At 38.3% G+C, this 18,330-nt stretch overlaps 1 pseudogene; it reads right to left on the reverse strand.

Moving 5' to 3' along the window:
- The window catches only part of LOC127697077 (E3 ubiquitin-protein ligase RNF125-like), a 36,273-nt pseudogene extending 18,322 nt beyond the window's left edge, over window positions 1-17,951 (reverse strand).
- Window positions 17,952-18,330: the final 379 nt, after the last annotated feature.

Here is an 18,330-nt window from a genome sequence, read left to right on the forward strand (position 1 = left end):
TAAGATATTTCATGACAAAACCAAGTTTACCCAATATCTATCCACAAACCCAGCCCTACAAAGAGGAGGAAAACACCAATACAAGGAGGGAAACTTCACCCTGGAAAAAGCAAGAAAGTAACCTTTCATCAAACCCAAAAGAAGTTAAGCAATCAAATTTAAAAAATAACGTCAAAAATGACAGGAAGTAACAATCACTATTCCTTAATATCTCTTAACATCAATGGACTCAATGCCCCAATAAAAAGACATAGACTAACTGACTGGATACGTAAACAGGACCCTACATTTTGCTGCTTACAGGAAACACACCTAAGGGTCAAAGACAAACACTACCTTAGAGTAAAAGGCTGGAAGACAATTTTACAAGCAAATGGTCTCAGGAAACAAGCTGGAGTAGCCATTTTAATATCAGATAAAATTGACTTTCAACCCAAAGTCATCAAAAGAGATCCAGAGGGACACTTCTTGCTGGTCAAAGGAAAAATATAACAAGAAGAACTCTCAATCCTGAACATCTATGCTCCAAATACAAGGGCACCCTCATTCGTAAAAGAAACTTTATTAAAGCTCAAAGCACACATTGCACCTAACACAATAATTGTGGGTGACTTCAACACTGCACTTTCCTCAATGGACCGATCAGGAAAACAGAAACTAAACAGGGACATAATGAAATTAATTGAAGCTTTGGACCAATTAGATTTAACAGATATATATAGAACATTCTATCCTAAAGCAAAAGAATATACCTTTTTCTCAGCAGCTCATGGTACCTTCTCCAAAATCGACCATATAATTGGTCACAAGACAGACCTCAACAAATATAAGAAGATCGAACTAATCCCATGTCTCCTATCAGATCACTATGGAGTAAAAGTGGTCTTCAATAGCAACAAAAACAACAGAAAACCCACAGATACGTGGAAACTGAATAATATTCTACTCAATGATACATTGGTCAAGGAAGAAATAAAGAAAGAAATTAAAGACTTTTTAGAACACAATGAAAATGAAAACACAACATACCCAAATCTATGGGACACAATGAAAGCAGTGCTAAGAGGAAAACTCATAGCCCTGAGTGCCTCCAAAAAGAAAATGGAGAGAGCTTACATTACCAGCTTAATGACACACCTGAAAGCCCTGGAACAAAAAGAAGCTATTTCACCCAGGAGGAGTAGAAGGCAGGAAATCATCAAACTCAGGGCTGAAATCAATCAAGTAGAAACAAAGAGAACCATACAAAGAATCAACAAAACCAGGAGCTGGTTCTTTGAGAAAATCAACAAGATAGATAAACCCTTAGCCAGACTGACCAAAGGGCACAGAGAAAGTATCCAAATTAACAAACTTAGAAATGAAAAGGGAGATATAACAACAGAAACTGAGGAAATCCAAAAAATCATCAGATCCTACTACAAGAGCCTGTACTCAACACAACTGGAGAATCTGGAGGAAATGGACAATTTCCTTGACAGATACCAAATACCAAAATTAAATCAGGACCAAATAGATCATCTAAACAGTCCCATAATGCCTAAAGAAATCAAAGGAGTCATAGAAAGCCTTCCAGCCAAAAAAAGCACAGGACCAGATGGTTTCACTGCAGAATTCTATCAGACCTTCAAAGAAGAGTTAACACCAATACTCTTCAAATTATTCCACAAAATAGAAACAGAAGGAACACTACCCAATTCCTTCTACGAAGCCACAATTACTCTGATACCAAAACCACACAAAGATCCAACAAAGAAAGAGAACTTCAGACCAATTTCCCTTATGAACATCGATGCAAAAATACTCAATAAAATTCTTGCCAACCGAATCCAAGAACACATTAAAACGATCATCCACCATGATCAAGTAGGCTTTATCCCGGGAATGCAGGGTTGGTTCAATATACGGAAATCCATCAATGCAATCCACTACATAAACAAACTCAAAGAACAAAACCACATGGTCATTTCATTGGATGCTGAAAAAGCATTTGACAAAATTCAGCATCCTTTCATGCTTAAAGTCTTAGAGAGAACAGGAGTTCAAGGCCCATACCTAAACATAGTAAAAGCAATATACAGCAAACCGGTAGCCAGCATCAAAGTAAATGGAGAGAAACTTGAAGCAATCCCACTAAAATCAGGGACTAGACAGGGCTGCCCCCTTTCTCCTTATCTTTTCAATATTGTACTTGAGGTACTAGCTCGGGCAATTCGACAACATAAGGAGGTCAAAGGGATACAAATTGGAAAGGAAGAAGTCAAACTATCATTATTTGCAGACGACATGATAGTCTACCTAAGTGACCCAAAAAACTCCACTAGAGAGCTCCTACAGCTGATAAACAACTTCAGCAAAGTGGCAGGTTATAAAATCAACTCAAGCAAATCAGTGGCCTTCCTATACTCAAAGGATAAGCAGGCTGAGAAAGAAATTAGGGAAATGACCCCCTTCACAATAGCCACAAATAGTATAAAGTATCTTGGGGTGACTCTTACCAAACATGTGAAAGATCTGTATGACAAGAACTTCAAGACTCTGAAGAAGGAAATGGAAGAGGACCTCAAAAAATGGGAAAACCTCCCATGCTCATGGATTGGTAGAATCAATATAGTTAAAATGGCCATTTTGCCAAAAGTAATCTACAGATTCAATGCAATACCCATCAAAATCCCAACTCAATTCTTCACAGAGTTAGAAAGAGCAATTATCAAATTCATCTGGAATAACAAAAAACCCAGGATAGCTAAAACTATTCTCAGCAACAAAAGAAATTCTGGGGGAATCAGTATCCCTGACCTCAAGCAATACTACAGAGCAATAGTGTTAAAAACTGCATGGTATTGGTACAGTGACAGGCAGGAGGATCAATGGAACAGGATTGAAGATCCAGAAATGAACCCACACATCTATGGCCACTTGATCCTCGACAAAGAGGCTGAAAACATCCAATGGAAAAAAGATAGCCTTTTCAACAAATGGTGCTGGTTCAACTGGAGGTCAGCATGCAGAAAAATGCGAATTGATCCATCCTTGTCTCCTTGTACTAAGCTCAAATCCAAATGGATCAAGGACCTCCACATAAAGCCAGACACTCTGAAGCTAATAGAAAAGAAACTGGGGAAGACCCTTGAGGACATCGGTACAGGGAGAAAGTTTCTGAACAGAACACCAATAGCGTATGCTCTAAGAGCAAGAATTGACAATTGGGACCTCATAAAATTACAAAGTTTCTGTAATGCAAAGGACACCATCAAGAGGACAAATTGGCAACCAACAAATTGGGAAAAGATCTTCACCTATCCTACATCAGATAGAGGGCTAATATCCAATATATATAAAGAACTCAAGAAGTTAGATTCCAGAAAACCAAACAACCCTATTAAAAAATGGGGTACAGAGTTAAACAAAGAATTCTCACCTGAAGAACTTCGGATGGCGGAGAAGCATCTTTAAAAATGCTCAACATCATTAGTCATTAAGGAAATGCAAATCAAAACAACCCTGAGATTTCACCTTACACCAGTCAGAATGGCTAAGATTAAAAATTCAGGAGATAGCAGGTGTTGGAGAGGGTGTGGAGAAAGAGGAACACTCCTCCACTGCTGGTGGGGTTGCAAATTGGTACAACCACTCTGGAAATCAGTCTGGCGGTTCCTCCGAAAACTGGGCACTTCACTTCCAGAAGATCCTGCTATACCACTCCTGGGCATATACCCAGAGGATTCCCCACCATGTAATAAGGATACATGCTCTACTATGTTCATAGCAGCCCTATTTATAATTGCCAGGTGTTGGAAAGAACCCAGGTATCCCTCAACAGAAGAGTGGATGCAAAAAATGTGGTATATCTACACAATGGAGTACTATTCAGCCATTAGAAACAACGAATTCATGAAATTCTTAGGTAAATGGATGGAGCTAGAGAACATCATACTGAGTGAGGTAACCCAGACTCAAAAGGTGAATCATGGTATGCACTCACTAATAAGTGGATATTAACCTAGAAACCTAGATTACCCAAAACATAATCCACACATCAAATGAGGTACAAGAAGAAAGGAAGAGTGGCCCCTTGTTCTGGAAAGACTCAATGAAGCAGTATTCAGCAAAACCAGAACGGGGAAGGGGGAAGGGGTGGGTGGGAGGACAGGGGGAGAGAAGGGGGCTTACGGGACTCTTTGGGAGTGGGGAAATCATTTGAAATGTAAATAAAAAATATATCGAATAAAAAAAATTTAACACATTTTCAGTAAAATAGTTAAAAATATTCAAAAAAAAGAAAGAGCTGAAATATGAGTAAAGTTATAGAAAATTTATTCAATTAAAGTGTAGCAAAAATGCCAAAGTTAGTGAAAGATATATATGTAAATACAAGTATATTCAGACTCTCAAATACACATCAACTGAAAATAATTTCTCCATGATACATTATAATTAAAATGTTAAGACCACAGAGTAGAGTCTGGAGAAAAATTCCAACTCACTTTCAAAGGAAAAAGTCAACAGAATAGCATGAGATTGCTCGCCAAAACCAGAAAAGCCTAGAATATAATTTTTGCTATGTGTAAGTTATTGTCAATTAAAATTAGTATGCATACAAAAGTGATCTTTATAAATCAAAGGATAAGTAAACCCTCCCAAGATAAGCACAAACTAAATGTGTTACCGTTAATAAAGTATTGCAAAAGATACTTAAAATAACCCTACACACAAAGAAAAAAGGACAGTCTCAATCACAAAACTCTGGGAAAAAAATCTCTTGAGAGGAACAGATGAGAACTAATATCCAGTCAGGCGAATCCAACCTGTTATGAATACAAGAGGAAAAAACAAGGAATGATTATTTAACCCAACCAGAGAAACAAACCAAAAATAAAATGAATCAAGAAATACTTCTTGCCGCTCGGTGGTTGTGCACGCCTGTAATCCCAGCACTCTGGGAGGCAGAGGCAGGCAGATTTCTGAGTTCAAGGCCAGCCTGGTCTACAGAGTGAGTTTCAGGACAGCCAGGGCTATACAGAGAAACCCTGTCTCAAAAAAACCAAAATCCAGAAAACCAAAAAAAGTACTTCTTAATAATGCTTCTAATTGTAAATGGGGTTACCTATAATTAATAATAGAGAACAATTGATTTAACTTGGATTAAAACATGAGAGTATCATTTTTAGACCACAAGTAATATACCTCACTAGCAAAAACATGCATACATGCTAAAACTGAAATTGGAAGAATATAAAATGGCATATGAAGCAAGTAGAAGCCTAAAATTATTAGAAATCAGCATGTTACATCCTAAAGCAGACTTTGAGCCAATATTAGAAATAGGTAAATGGATGGAGCTGGAGAACATCATACTAAGTGAGATAACCCAGACTGAAAAGATGAATCATGATATGCACTCACTAATAAGTGGATATTAACCTAGAAAACTGGAATACCAAAAACATAATCCACACATCAAATGAGGTACAAGAAGAACGGAGGAGTGGCCCCTGGTTCTGGAAAGACTCAGTGTAGCAGTATAGGGCAAAACCAGAACAGGGAAGTGGGAAGGGTTGGGTGGGAAAACAGGGGGAGGGAAGGGGGCTGATGGGACTTTCGGGGAGTGGGGGTCTAGAAAAGGGGAAATCATTTGAAATGTAAATAAAAATGTATCGAATAAAAAGAAAGAAAGAAAAAAAGAAATAGGTAAATAAAGTTAGTGAATTTTAATAAATGTAAAATCCCATTATGAAGATATGATTGCATATATGTGTATACACATGTATATACATATTTATGTATGCACTGAATATTACTGTACTCAATTACATAAATAAAATATTGTTGTACTGAAAGGGACAGATAGGCCCATATTCAGTAATAATGAGTGACTTACCACACACTCATAGAGTCAAACTAAATATGCAAAAAGAAAAGGCGAGAGTTAAGTTGCATCATGGACTCAACAGACATCTACAGACATTTCCTTCTAATCCTGCTGAATATACATGGTTTGCAATAGCTGGCTAAATTTTTTTCTAAAATTGATCATATTGGGAACTAACAAATGAATTCAAATAATTTCTTGTATTTTAGCAGATCAAAATAGAATCAGACCAAAAAAAAAAAAAGAAATAGCAAGAGAAATAACACAAATAAAGAGATTATTCATTCTTAAATGATCATTATGCTATTGAATAAAACAGGTGCAAATTTCAATACTTAAATCCAAATTTTAAAAAAATCTTGCAAGGATATTTAGGACATGGTTTAATCAGTTCTAAGAGAAGGTTTACATCTATGAGTTTGGGGATTTAAAAAACCCAATATCACAAATAAATGACCTAATGTTGTACCCCACCGGATTAAAAATTGTAAGAGAAAACAAACTGAAAATTAGTAGGTACAAGCAAGTAATAAAAATCAGTGTGGTAACTGATTAAATGCCCACTAACAGAACAATACAAAGAATAGATAAAACAAAGAGTTTATTCTTTGGGAAAAAAAAGAATTGGCCACACCCTGTCTTAGGTAGTGTTTCTATGATAAAATACCATGGCCAAAAGCAATGTAAGGAGGAAGGATTTATTTCTGCTTCGACCTCTCAGGCTGTACCCCAGCACGGAGGAATGTCAGGGCAGGAACTTGAAGGCAGAAGATGATGCAGAGGCTAGTGGAGGAGTGCTGCTTACTGGGTTGTTTCTCAGGGCTTAACTCATCCTGCTTTCTTCTACAGCCACAACTAGCCATCGAAGAAGGCTCTCTCAACTATGGGACAGGCCTACCCACGCCAGTCCTTAGTCAGGAAACGACCCCACAGGCTTGCTCACAGGCCAGTCTGGTAGGAGTTTTCTCAATTGAAGTTCCCTCTTTCCAAATGACTCTAGCCTGTGTTAAATTGACAGAAAAACTAGCTAGCATAAACCCTTAGCCAAACTAACTGACAGAAAAACACAGAGCATCCAAATTAATAAAGCTGGTAAAAGGGAGAGATATTATAACAGATAATTAAAATACTTTATAATATTGGTAAAGAATGCCTTTCAAGGCTTATATTCAAAACACGTTTTTTAAAAACCTCCTAGTAAATAGAGAGATTCCTAGATACTTAGGACTTAGCGTGATTAAGTTAGGAGAATATAAATAATTGCCCACCCATTCATACATACACACAATTAAAAAATAAAAAAAGGCTTTCTTTTAAAAACCTGGAGTATGTCTTTTACCCGGTGTGTTTCTGACATGAAGTATACTTAGAATTTGGGGGGGGGGGGAGGCTAAAAATTAAACAACAAAAGGCAGCAACAAAAATCAAAGAAAAACCCAAATTATATAATAATGTAGAACACAGACAGAGGTCAACAGATACCTCTTTAAAGAGGATGTTAATGGCCAATATATACGTGAAAAACTGCTCATCACCCTTAGTAACAAGGACATTTAAGGACCAGCAAGACATTGAAATTATTAATCTCCCCAGTCAGAATGATTATCAAGAAAACAGAAATGTGCTAGCCAGAATGCAAGGACAAAAACAAAACAAAACAAAATGAACAACAACAACCAAACTCTTGTGGAATGATGATCAGACTATAAAATCATGATATCACTATGGAAATACATATAGAATTTCCACAGAAAATGAAAAGCTGAACTTGATCCAACTATAATACTCCTGGGTACATACCTTAAAGAATCTAAATGTTCTTAGAAGAGAGATGATATGTCGATATTTATTAGGACACCATTCATAAGAGTCGGTAAAGGGATTAATCTACATGTCTATCAACAGATAAAGAAACAATGAAGAAACTGATAAATATACACAATGGGTTCTTTGTTTTAATTTGTGAAACAAGGTCTTACTATGTTGACCTGGGTGGCCTGGAATTCTTTATGTAGTCCAGTCTGGCCTGAAATTCAAGAGATCTACTTGCTTGAGTGTTAGGATTAAAGGTGTGTACCAGCATACTTGGCCTCAAAGAAGTAGTTATGCTATTTGCAGTGGATAGAGCTAAAGATCATCATCTTAAGCCAGATTTAGAAGGAAAAAGAAAAACAGAAAAAGGCTGGAGGGAAGGCGAGATAAATATGAATGCAGTGTATGCCATATATTTATGAAAATATCACAATGAAAACCATAATTTTATACAATAAACATGCTAATTTTAATTTGAAAAATAAAAATGAAAAATTATTCTAAAAATCCTTTTGAAGTTATAAAAGCAAGGAACTCAAATCATGATATCAAAGCAAATGAAAAATTGCAAAAATAGTATCAGGTTATAGGTTTGCATCAAGGTTTCAGAGTAAAGCCAGTGTGACCGAAGTGTAGCAGGGTCAGTGTCCCTGCAAGAAGCCCCTGATCTCAAGGTCTGGGGACAGGGTTGACCAGCCCTTTTACACCAGCATCCTGCCACAGCATTTTCTGAAGGCCAGGCACAGAGCTGTAGAATGTAAGATTTCAAGTGCTCGATTTCAGTCTTCTTTGGTCCAATTCCTTCCTTTTCAACAGGAAACATTTTCTCTAAGCCATTGTATCTTGGATAACTTGTGTTTTTATTTCTTATCTGGCCTTACAGTATGTGTTTATACCCTACCTATGGTATAAGCAGAGACCTTGGACCTAACTACTGAATGATGCTGCAACAACCAAGATCCCAGGGACTGGTGGAAATAGAGAATATTTGCCTTGCATTTTAATATGCACATGAGACTTTGGAAGCTACCGGTAGAATGTCAATATTTGGATAAATGTCCCTCCAAGGTCCATGTGATGCAGAGCCCATAATGCTATGGTGGTGTTTGGGGTGTGGATCTTTATGAGAAGGGGTTTGGTAGAAACTCTCCAATTATTAAAACTGTGGCTTTGAAAAGGAACCTGCAATGTTAGCCATAGCATGACCTACTACTGTCTTCCTCTTTTTGTCAAACTGCATGAAACAACTGGTTTTGTTCTACCTTGTGCTTATGCATGACAGGCTACCTGACCTCAGGCCCAAAAATAATTGGACCCACTTATCCTAGACTGACACATTGGAAACTATGGGCCAAAATACAAAACTAATTTTTCATTTATTTCTTAGAGTAATGGGAAGGTGACCAACAGAGATCTTGAACTGGATCCTGGATAAACAAAATAACAGAGGGCAGAAAATTCTAATATAGTTTGTATAAAAAGTAGTGTTATAATACTGCAGTCAAATTTTCTAAATTTAATCAAGGTATAAGAGTTCTGAAAGAGATATCCTATTCTTTTTATCTAGGATTGTATTAATTACTCTTTCTTTTTCTTTTCTTTTTTTCTTTTTCTTTTTTTTTAATATTTTTATTTTCTATATTCTTTGTTTACATTCCAAATGATTTCCATTTTCCCGGATCCCCCCTCCCCATATGTCCCATAAACCTTCTTCTCTCCATCCATTCTCCAATCACCTCCCTCCTTTTTTTCTCTGTCCTTTTATTCCCTTCCCATGCTAGATCAATCCTTTCCAGGATCAGGATCTTCTCCATACTTCTTCAGGGGAGTCATTTGTTATGCAATTTGTACCTTGGGTTTTCAGGGCTTCTGGGCTAATTAATATCCACTTATCAGAGATTGCATTCCATGTGTATTCTTTGTGACTGGGCTACCTCACTTAGGATGATATTTTCCAGATCAAACAATTTGCCTAATAATTTTGTGGATTCATTGTTTCTAATTGCTGAGTAGTATTCCATTGTGTAAATATACCACATTTTCTGTATCCATTCCTCCTTTGAGGGGCATCTGGGTTCTTTCCAGCTTCTGGCTATTATAAATAAGGCTGCTATGAACATAATGGAGCATGTGTCTTTATTGCATGCCAGGGAATCCTTTGGGTATATGCCCAGGAAAGGTATAACAGGGTCCTCCAGAAGTGTCATATCCAGTTTTCTGAGGAACCGCCAGACTGATTTCCAAAGTGGTTGTACCATCTTACAGCCCCACCAGCAGTGGAGGAGTGTTCCTCTTTCTCCACATCCTTGCCAACACCTGCTGTCTCCTGAGTTTTTGACCTTAGCCATTCTGACTGATGTGAGGTGAAATCTCAGGGTTGTTTTGATTTGCATTTCCCTAATGACTAATGATGTTAGTCACTTCTTAAGGTGCCTCTTGGCCATCTGAATTTCTTCAGGTGAAAATTCTTTGTTTAGATCTGTACCCCATTTTTTAATAGGGTTATTTGGTTCCCTGGGGTCTAACTTCTTGAGTTCTTTGTATATATTAGATATTATGTCATGACTTAGCAATTTGAAAAAGACAGCATCTACTTTGGCTCATGGTTTGAGTGTACAGTCCATTATCATAGAGAAAGCATAGAGCCCCTCAAAGATATCCACCATGGCCCCAGGAGCTTAAGGGTGCTTGCTTCTGTCTGGAAAGACTAGGAAGCAAAGAAAAAGAATCGGCAGTGTATTGCAGTTGTTGCTGTTTTCCTGTTGTCTCTCTGGACTCAGCCTAAGATCCCAACCCATGGGATGATGACAGTCACCTTCAGGATGGAACTTCCTCTCTGGAAACACACTCATATATATACCCAAAGGTGTGTCCCCTACAAGATTCTAGATTCAGTCAAGATGAGGATCAACCACCAAAGGGCTCATGATCTCCTTCAAACTAAAAACTTTATTCTTTATTTTTTTTTACACTTGCAGTTTCTTCAACTCTTCACATTCCTTCTAAAACAAAACAAAAAACAGAAAAAGGTGGAATTTTAAAATGAATGTGAAGAGTTGCAAGTGGAGAAAATAAACAAGGATTTCAGGTTCCACATCCCTCTTTTCTCAGGGATTCGCTAGTATTTCCTGCATGTCATACAATAGTGTGAAGACTGACTAGTTAGTGGTACAGAAGCAACAGAAGCAACAGATTTAAGAGCAAAGATTCAGCACCCAGATAAGTTTTCCTGCTATGATATCCATTCTATCTTTATTTTTTTTCTATTCTCCAGGATAACATCTAACCTTTTCAAGACTAACCTACGCTAATACGTAAACTTCTAAACAAAATCAATTTTATACCCATACTTGTGGATAAATAGTTTGGCTTTTTACATATAGTTTATAATTCTCTTTAAATGTTTGTCGTAAACAATACCAAGAGCCTATGAGTTAGTGTCATTTTCCTTAGATGGTCTGGGAAACTTACGCTGAATGTGACCAAAGAATGAAGAGATATTAAAACTGGGTATCTCTCTGATCACAACAAACTAATCAGAAAATTGTATAACCTTAAATGTTATATAAATGGACCAATCTATACACCATAGGCCTCTGTGATTAAACACTGGGCTCCCAGATAGTGGCTCTGTTTGGGGAAGTGATGGAGCCTTTGTGCTGGACTGGAGGGAATGTGTCACTGTGGGAGTCAAACTTGAACTGTATAAGCAAGCCCTCCTTTGGGTCTTTCACTTGCCTGGTTCACCAAGATGTGAAGTTTCAATAACATGCTCCAGCTCCTTCATGTTTTCCACACCATAATGGACTACGTCACCTTCGACTGTGAACCAGAGTAAATTCTTCTTCCCTCATATGGCTTCTGCTATGTGTTTTGTCACAGAAGCAAAATAATAATAATACTTTGACATTAAACTAACCAATATGTGGCTCACTGCCCACCCCCCTTCATTTTAAAGGAAAACAAGATAAGATAAGAAGTTCAGTCAGGCCGGGCGGTGGTGGCGCATGCCTTTAATCCCAGCACTTGGGAGGCAGAGGCAGAGGCAGGAGGATTTCTGAGTTCAAGGCAAGCCTGGTCTACAGAGTGAGTTCCAGGACAGCCAGGACTACACAGGGAAATCCTGTCTCAAAAACCAAAAATAAATAAATAAATAAATAAATAAATAAATAAATAAATTAAATTAAAAAAAAAAAAGAAGAAGAAGAAGTTCAGTCAGAGTCAACTAATCATCCGAGGGGGAAAGAGGGGAAAGAGCTCCACGTCACACTCATTGACTCCCATTTGTCCTTTCATGTATATACCAATACTTCTGATTCTCACCTTAATTATAGAAATGGTATCTGTTAGATCACAGAAGCCATGCAGCTGGGAAAGTTCTTCTGCACATGTTGTAATAAGACAGGTGTGAGTTCCAGTAGTCCTCATGTGCTTTGTATTAAACACTAATTTTATGCCCAAAGAGGAAAAGCTTCTTATATAGTCTTTGACTTTGGCATTCACCCCTTCTCAATGCTCCAAATAATGGAACCCTAGAAACAAACGGATGAGGAGGGCTCAGGTCTAGGGAGTGGACAAAGAGAAAGAGTACCAAATAAGTTCAGTTTATTTCTCACCACACAAAGCACATTCCTTCTGGCTTAGTCTAACCTTGTGCATAACATTGCACTAAAGATAGATCTAACATTTATTCCTAGAACATTGTTTGGTTTACTATTGTTAACTTCTTCAAGCAGAGTGGTTTTCCCAAGAGGTTATATTTGGACATCACACACACACACACACACACAATATAATTTTGGTCTTCTGAGAGCCAGAACTACAGAATGTGTTCCTTTCCTAGCCCTTCTTAATATGAACACAAGCTCTGTCTTGTTCAGTCCATTAACTTCAGCAAGACAGTTGTCACCCCTGTGCCACTGTTTATATAAACATAAATAAGGGCTCTATATGTATTTTAAAACAGTGGTCAAATGCACAGGATTACTATGGCTGTCAGGACTATCTAAGAGGTAAAGTTTTTCAACAATCTTTGCTAGGTTTTGATGTTGAAAAGACAGAAGGATATCAGAAAGATTGGATAAATAATCCCATTGCATATTTGTCCTTTGCTTTGGTCTGCCACAGCTTTTGATACACATGGGTTCACCTTGAGTTTGATGTAGCATTGATGAGAAAATGGTTCTTCACTTGGTTTTACTGCTAAAACAAATCCTAATCACTTGCAGGCTGTCTGTTTACAGCAGTGAGTCTCAACCTACCTAATGCTGAGACCATTTATAGCAGTTATTTATGTTATAGTGACCCCCCAACCATACAACTATTTTTGTTTCTACTTCATAATTGTAATTTTGCTACTTATATATTTTTGCAGATCGATATTTGCCAAAGGGGTCACAGCCTATAGGTTAGTACTGATGATTTAGAGCTGATTTAGAATGTGGAATTGCCACATATAAACAATCATAGGAAAAGTGGTTGTAAATGGGAGTGTAGTTCCTGTGAGTCTCTGTTTGTTTTACAAGACCGTATAGGACCAGAGGGGTCTATAGGATTGTTCACTTAGGTAAGTATGTTATATGGCATAGAGAACCCTGTCTGTTCTAAGTATATTCTTCTGTGACGAGCAAACAGTCAAATTATGACCAAAAACAACCTAAGGAAGAAAAAGGGTTTATTTCAGCCTACAACTCACAGTCCATCATCAGGCAAGTCAGGGCAGGAACTCAAGAACTTGAAGGAGAAATCGTGGAGGAACACTGCTTGCTGGTTTGGTGGCAAACACATGCTTAGATAGCTTTCTTTTTTGTTACATATTTGACTTTCATGTGGATGAGCATTTCACCCATATGGGTGTTAAGTGCACCACTTACACATGGGGGTGGGGGAAACCAGGAGAGGATATCAAACTCCCCACAACTGGAGTTATGAGAGATCTGACTTTGCCATGTGGGTGCTGAGAAATGAACCAAGATGATTTGCAAAAGAAGGTAGTGCTCTTCATTGCTGAGTCACCTTTCTCCCCTCTGTAGGTAGCTTTCTTATAGGGCTCAGGACATCCTGCCTAGGGACTATGGCTGCCCACAGTGGAGTGGGGTATCCTGTATCATTTAACAACCAAGATGAGTGTAAGCTGTTTAGCAATCAAAGCTAATTAGGACACAGTCTGTATACAACCAAATAGATTCACAACTGTTCTAGAGGCAGATACTTAGCCTAATTAACATATTAGGCCATTATTTTTATTTAAACCTAACATGAGCTCCTGAATCATGTGCCAGAAGTTTTTTGTCTTTCCTGAGATAACTAATGGCAAAAGCAACCAATGGCAGGGTAATATCAATCAATTGTCAGAGCCTCTACTTCAGACTGGTTTTTAAGATAATATAAGAAAACTACCCACAGCCTTCACTGTTGGTCACATACAGCGAGAGCTGTGGATAAAGTTAATAGTGACCAAACACAGTTCAGCATTATCATGTGGAGTCCAAATCCACCCCACTGTGCGTAGCAGTTTCCTCAGGGTTGCATACAACCTTGACCACTTTGATTATCTGCGCTCTGTGACCTATGTGGGACCCTGACAAGATCTTGCGTCTTCCAATTCACTTATGAAGAATGAAGGGGGGCCTCTCAGGGCTCACCAATCTCCAAGGCTCACAGGTTTCCATCCCGAGGTTACACACACAGCAAGCAATTGCTTGGGGGAAAGCATTTTCAGTGGTGGCCCTTTCATGAGACAGTCCTACTGTAAGTGGCACTCTTCAATGGCACAGCCACCTCTGAGGCTCCTATGCTCTCCTATTTAACCCCGATAAACTCATTAGTTCACCAAACTGAAGTCAGAAGAGCCTTTTCTTTGATCTCTCCTTGCTCACTCTGTGAATAGACATTCCTTTATTATTCAACAGAAAGAATCATGGGACACATACCTTACTTACTAGACTCAGCATCACTACCACACAGAGATGGATAACAGTTCTTGCTGGTGTTACCATTAATGCCATAACCCCTTCCCTGTTATAAGAGAGAAAAATGAAGAAATTAATGTTGCCTATTGTCTTAGTTACTTTTCTATTGCTGTGACAAAACACTATGGCCAAGCCAACTTACCGAAAGGAAAGTACCCTTAAGATTGGGTCCAATTCACTTACGTGTGTGTGTGTGTGTGTGTGTGTGTGTGTTGTGTGTGTGTGTGTTGTGTGTGTGTTGGACTGTGGAGGCATAACTTCTGGGTTATATTGTAGACAGAAGTATCTTTAAGGGTTGATTTTGTAGACTGAATGAAATTTCAACTAAGCATAATGAAATTAGAGATGTCTGACATTCCCCAGCTTAACACGAAAGAAGGAAGCTAAAGGTTTGGAGATACCAGAAATTGGGAAGTTTATCATTTCTGAACTACACACCCACAACTTTTCACTTTATCCTTTGCTACAATCCAGATACCAATTTGCTCCCAGAGTCAATAAAAAATGTGCTAGTGGGAGGGGTTCCAGCATCCTTGGACAATTCAGTCACTACTGTTTCTTCATTCCCACTGTGGAAGTGGGTCCTGCTGCTGTTAGGATGAGCTTTCAGATGTCAGTGAAGATGTTGGGATCCTGAGGAAGAAGAGGCCATTAAAAATGCACACCATCTACAGCAGGGCATATGTTTTATTGTTAGCAGGCACCAAAAATAAACTCGTAACCAGCTGTTTCTAGCTCACAACAGTTTGTAGCTGCTAACTAATCTTAGAAAACAAATAAAGAAGGTTCCCACTGAATTTTGATTTACATAACATGGAAAAACTCAGTTGTGAAAGGCCAATGAAGAATCAGAGTTTGACCCAGGACACACATCTAAGTCTGTTCAGAGTCCTGTGGATCAGAAGCCAAGTCTCCCTGAGAGGGTCCTTATGATTCTAACATAATTACATAGATATTTTCTCAGTATTTCCCCAAAGGCATGGTCACCACTTAGGAAAATTGACTAGCTGCAAGGAAAAGGAATGCACAGGATTTTGGGGTTACTATACAGTGTCATTTTGAGTCCACTAATCAAAGTGATGCTTATGAGAGTCAGGTAATACCTGGAATTTTATTCTAGCCAAGATTTTTACTCATGTAATCCATGTTCATTTGATCCCTAAATATAAAATTGAAATACAAATACTGTCCCATAACAGATGCTCCACACTGGACCTCTGGCAATTATTACAGGACGAGTCAAGTCAAATACACTGGTCATCAGTTTCCTTCTAGGAGAGCAAACCATCTTAGAATGAAATTGTGGGAAAGTTGTAGATAGTAACATCATCAAAGATAGGAATGATGGAGAGTCATTTACAACTCTTATTCCCACTTTTGTCTTGTGTAAAATCATCTCACAGAAGGACTGTAGACTTGGAATTTCTCTAGAGAATGACTCCACTTGCAACTGCTATTATAGTTGTAATAGATTTCTAAGTAAATCAACCCCCATTCCCGATACTAGGCATGTAGCTACTGAACTTCCAAATGATTTTCTCTGTGTAACAGTTTGGAACACCAGAAACAAATGACTTTGTCTCACATCACTGATAGCAGACACTACTTCACAGACCAGCCTGAGGCTACGTAGACTCTACCATTCTCTTCTTCTGTAATAGAGCCTACAGAGAGCTTAATTGTCTTCATATTCTATGCAACACTACACCAGGCATGAGTCAATTCATACCCATAGAAGGTATTGTTTTACATACAAATGCTAAGCAGGTCCAACATAGAGAGCCTCCTGCTATAATGGCTGATACACTGGCTTCCTGTTGCCAATTTTCTGTAACAGATTGCTACAAGCATAATTGCTTACATTTATTTTCAGAAGTCTACAAGCAATTATTTTCAAAGGCAAATGGGGAGTTTTGTTGCTGCTGCTGTTGTTTATGCTTCTAGAGGCTGCACACATTTGGGTTGTACCTACAACCCTTTCCCATATTCTCCACATCTTGCTTCTATCCCTGCATCTTCTACTCATTATTCTGACCCCTGCCTCCCTCCTTACAAAGACCCTCGTAGTAAAAGACCTACTGGAATAATCTAAGTTAACTTCCCAGTCTCCAGATCCTTATTTTTAGTTTAAGGACATACAAATATCTCTTTACCTTTGTATGATGACATGTGTGTTCACAGGTTTTTGAAACTAGGATATCAAAACTTTAGCAGTGAAGAAGGGATGTTATCTATGTCACCAGAGCACTGCATCAATTATAGTCATCCTCATAACCAATTATATGTAAATATCAGATGAATTAGGTTTGAAAGTTACCATGGAGAGTGAAAAGGTTGAACCTTTACAACTGTCAAAGGCATAAAAGAAAGGGAGGAATGCACTATTTTACATCAAAGAGAATGATTATGAAATGCAAGCATGTGACTTTGGGATAGAAAGATTGGGTGTTTAGTAAAATTACAATTGGGTCTGGGCATTAGATAACAGAGGCATACCACAAAGTTATTTTAGGGTTGGTTTCAAAGCATCTCAACAAAATACTGCTGTGAAACAAGTCACACAAATGTTTTATCTCTTGGGGCATTGAAAATGACATCTACTGTGGCCTATTAAGTGTGAACTAGCATTATGTCTATAAACCGTATATTCCTTAACTTTGAATATTTTATTGCTGAAACCTGCCGATGTTCAGCTGAGCCTTCTGTCCTTTGTAACTGCTCGGTAGTGGCAGATTTGTTTAGATGTTGCTGAGTGCCAGCTGGTGGAAATGCTGTTTAAATAGTGATGGTCAGCACGGCAGCTGCTGAAGGCTGCAGCAGCTGTGACAGTTTCTTAAAATAAGACAACAGTAAGTTTGCCACACTGGTGGACTTTCCTCTTCTTTACCTTCTGGATCACACAGTGCTAGAACACTGCCTTTTGTTGGCAGTTAAAATCAGTCAGTGCTCTCTCTCTCCAACCCTGTCCCTACCTATCAAGGACTCCTTCACTGTCCTTCACTGTCCTCTCAGCAAAGTCCACCTAAGCCTTGCCAGGTCTCGATTCCTCCCGACTAAACTGCTTTCTATGTTCATCTGTGAGAAGCAACTCTTCTGCCCTGCTGCATCCTTGTGAGGCTGCTGCTGTTCGAGCAGAGCTTGGAACTTCACTTGTAGCTCTGTTGTCATTTGTGTTTTTATCTTATCTCTCATACCTTCCTCCATTGAAATCCTGAACACCTAGAACTCATCTGCAAAGTTTCGGTCAACTCTTTCCGACTCCAGGCAATGTTCATGTTTTCTTCCACAAACCGCATGTGTCCGCAATGGTACCTACAATGATGGAATCTTTCTGGAAGGTTTGCAGTTTACATTGCTCAGTTTTGTCAATAGAATTCATGATTTATGGCAGCTGTATAGCCTCCCAAGGTACTTTTTTATAATAAAACTTGAAAGTCAAAATGATTGCTTAGTCATGGGCTATACAATGCTGGGTGCATTACTGGGCTAGGAAACCAGCCTTACTCTCTAAAACACTCCAGCAGAATTCTTGGAGCGCCAGGTACATAGACAAATGAAACGATTCTTTCAAAAAATATATGCAGCAGTTCTCAACAGTGAACTTAAAATATTGAAGAATTTTTGCTGTAAATAGATGTATTGCTATCTGGGTATCTTTATTCCATTTATGAAGTA

This window comes from Apodemus sylvaticus, chromosome 12, assembly GCF_947179515.1.
Source record: "Apodemus sylvaticus chromosome 12, mApoSyl1.1, whole genome shotgun sequence".
Lineage (NCBI taxonomy): Eukaryota > Metazoa > Chordata > Mammalia > Rodentia > Muridae > Apodemus > Apodemus sylvaticus.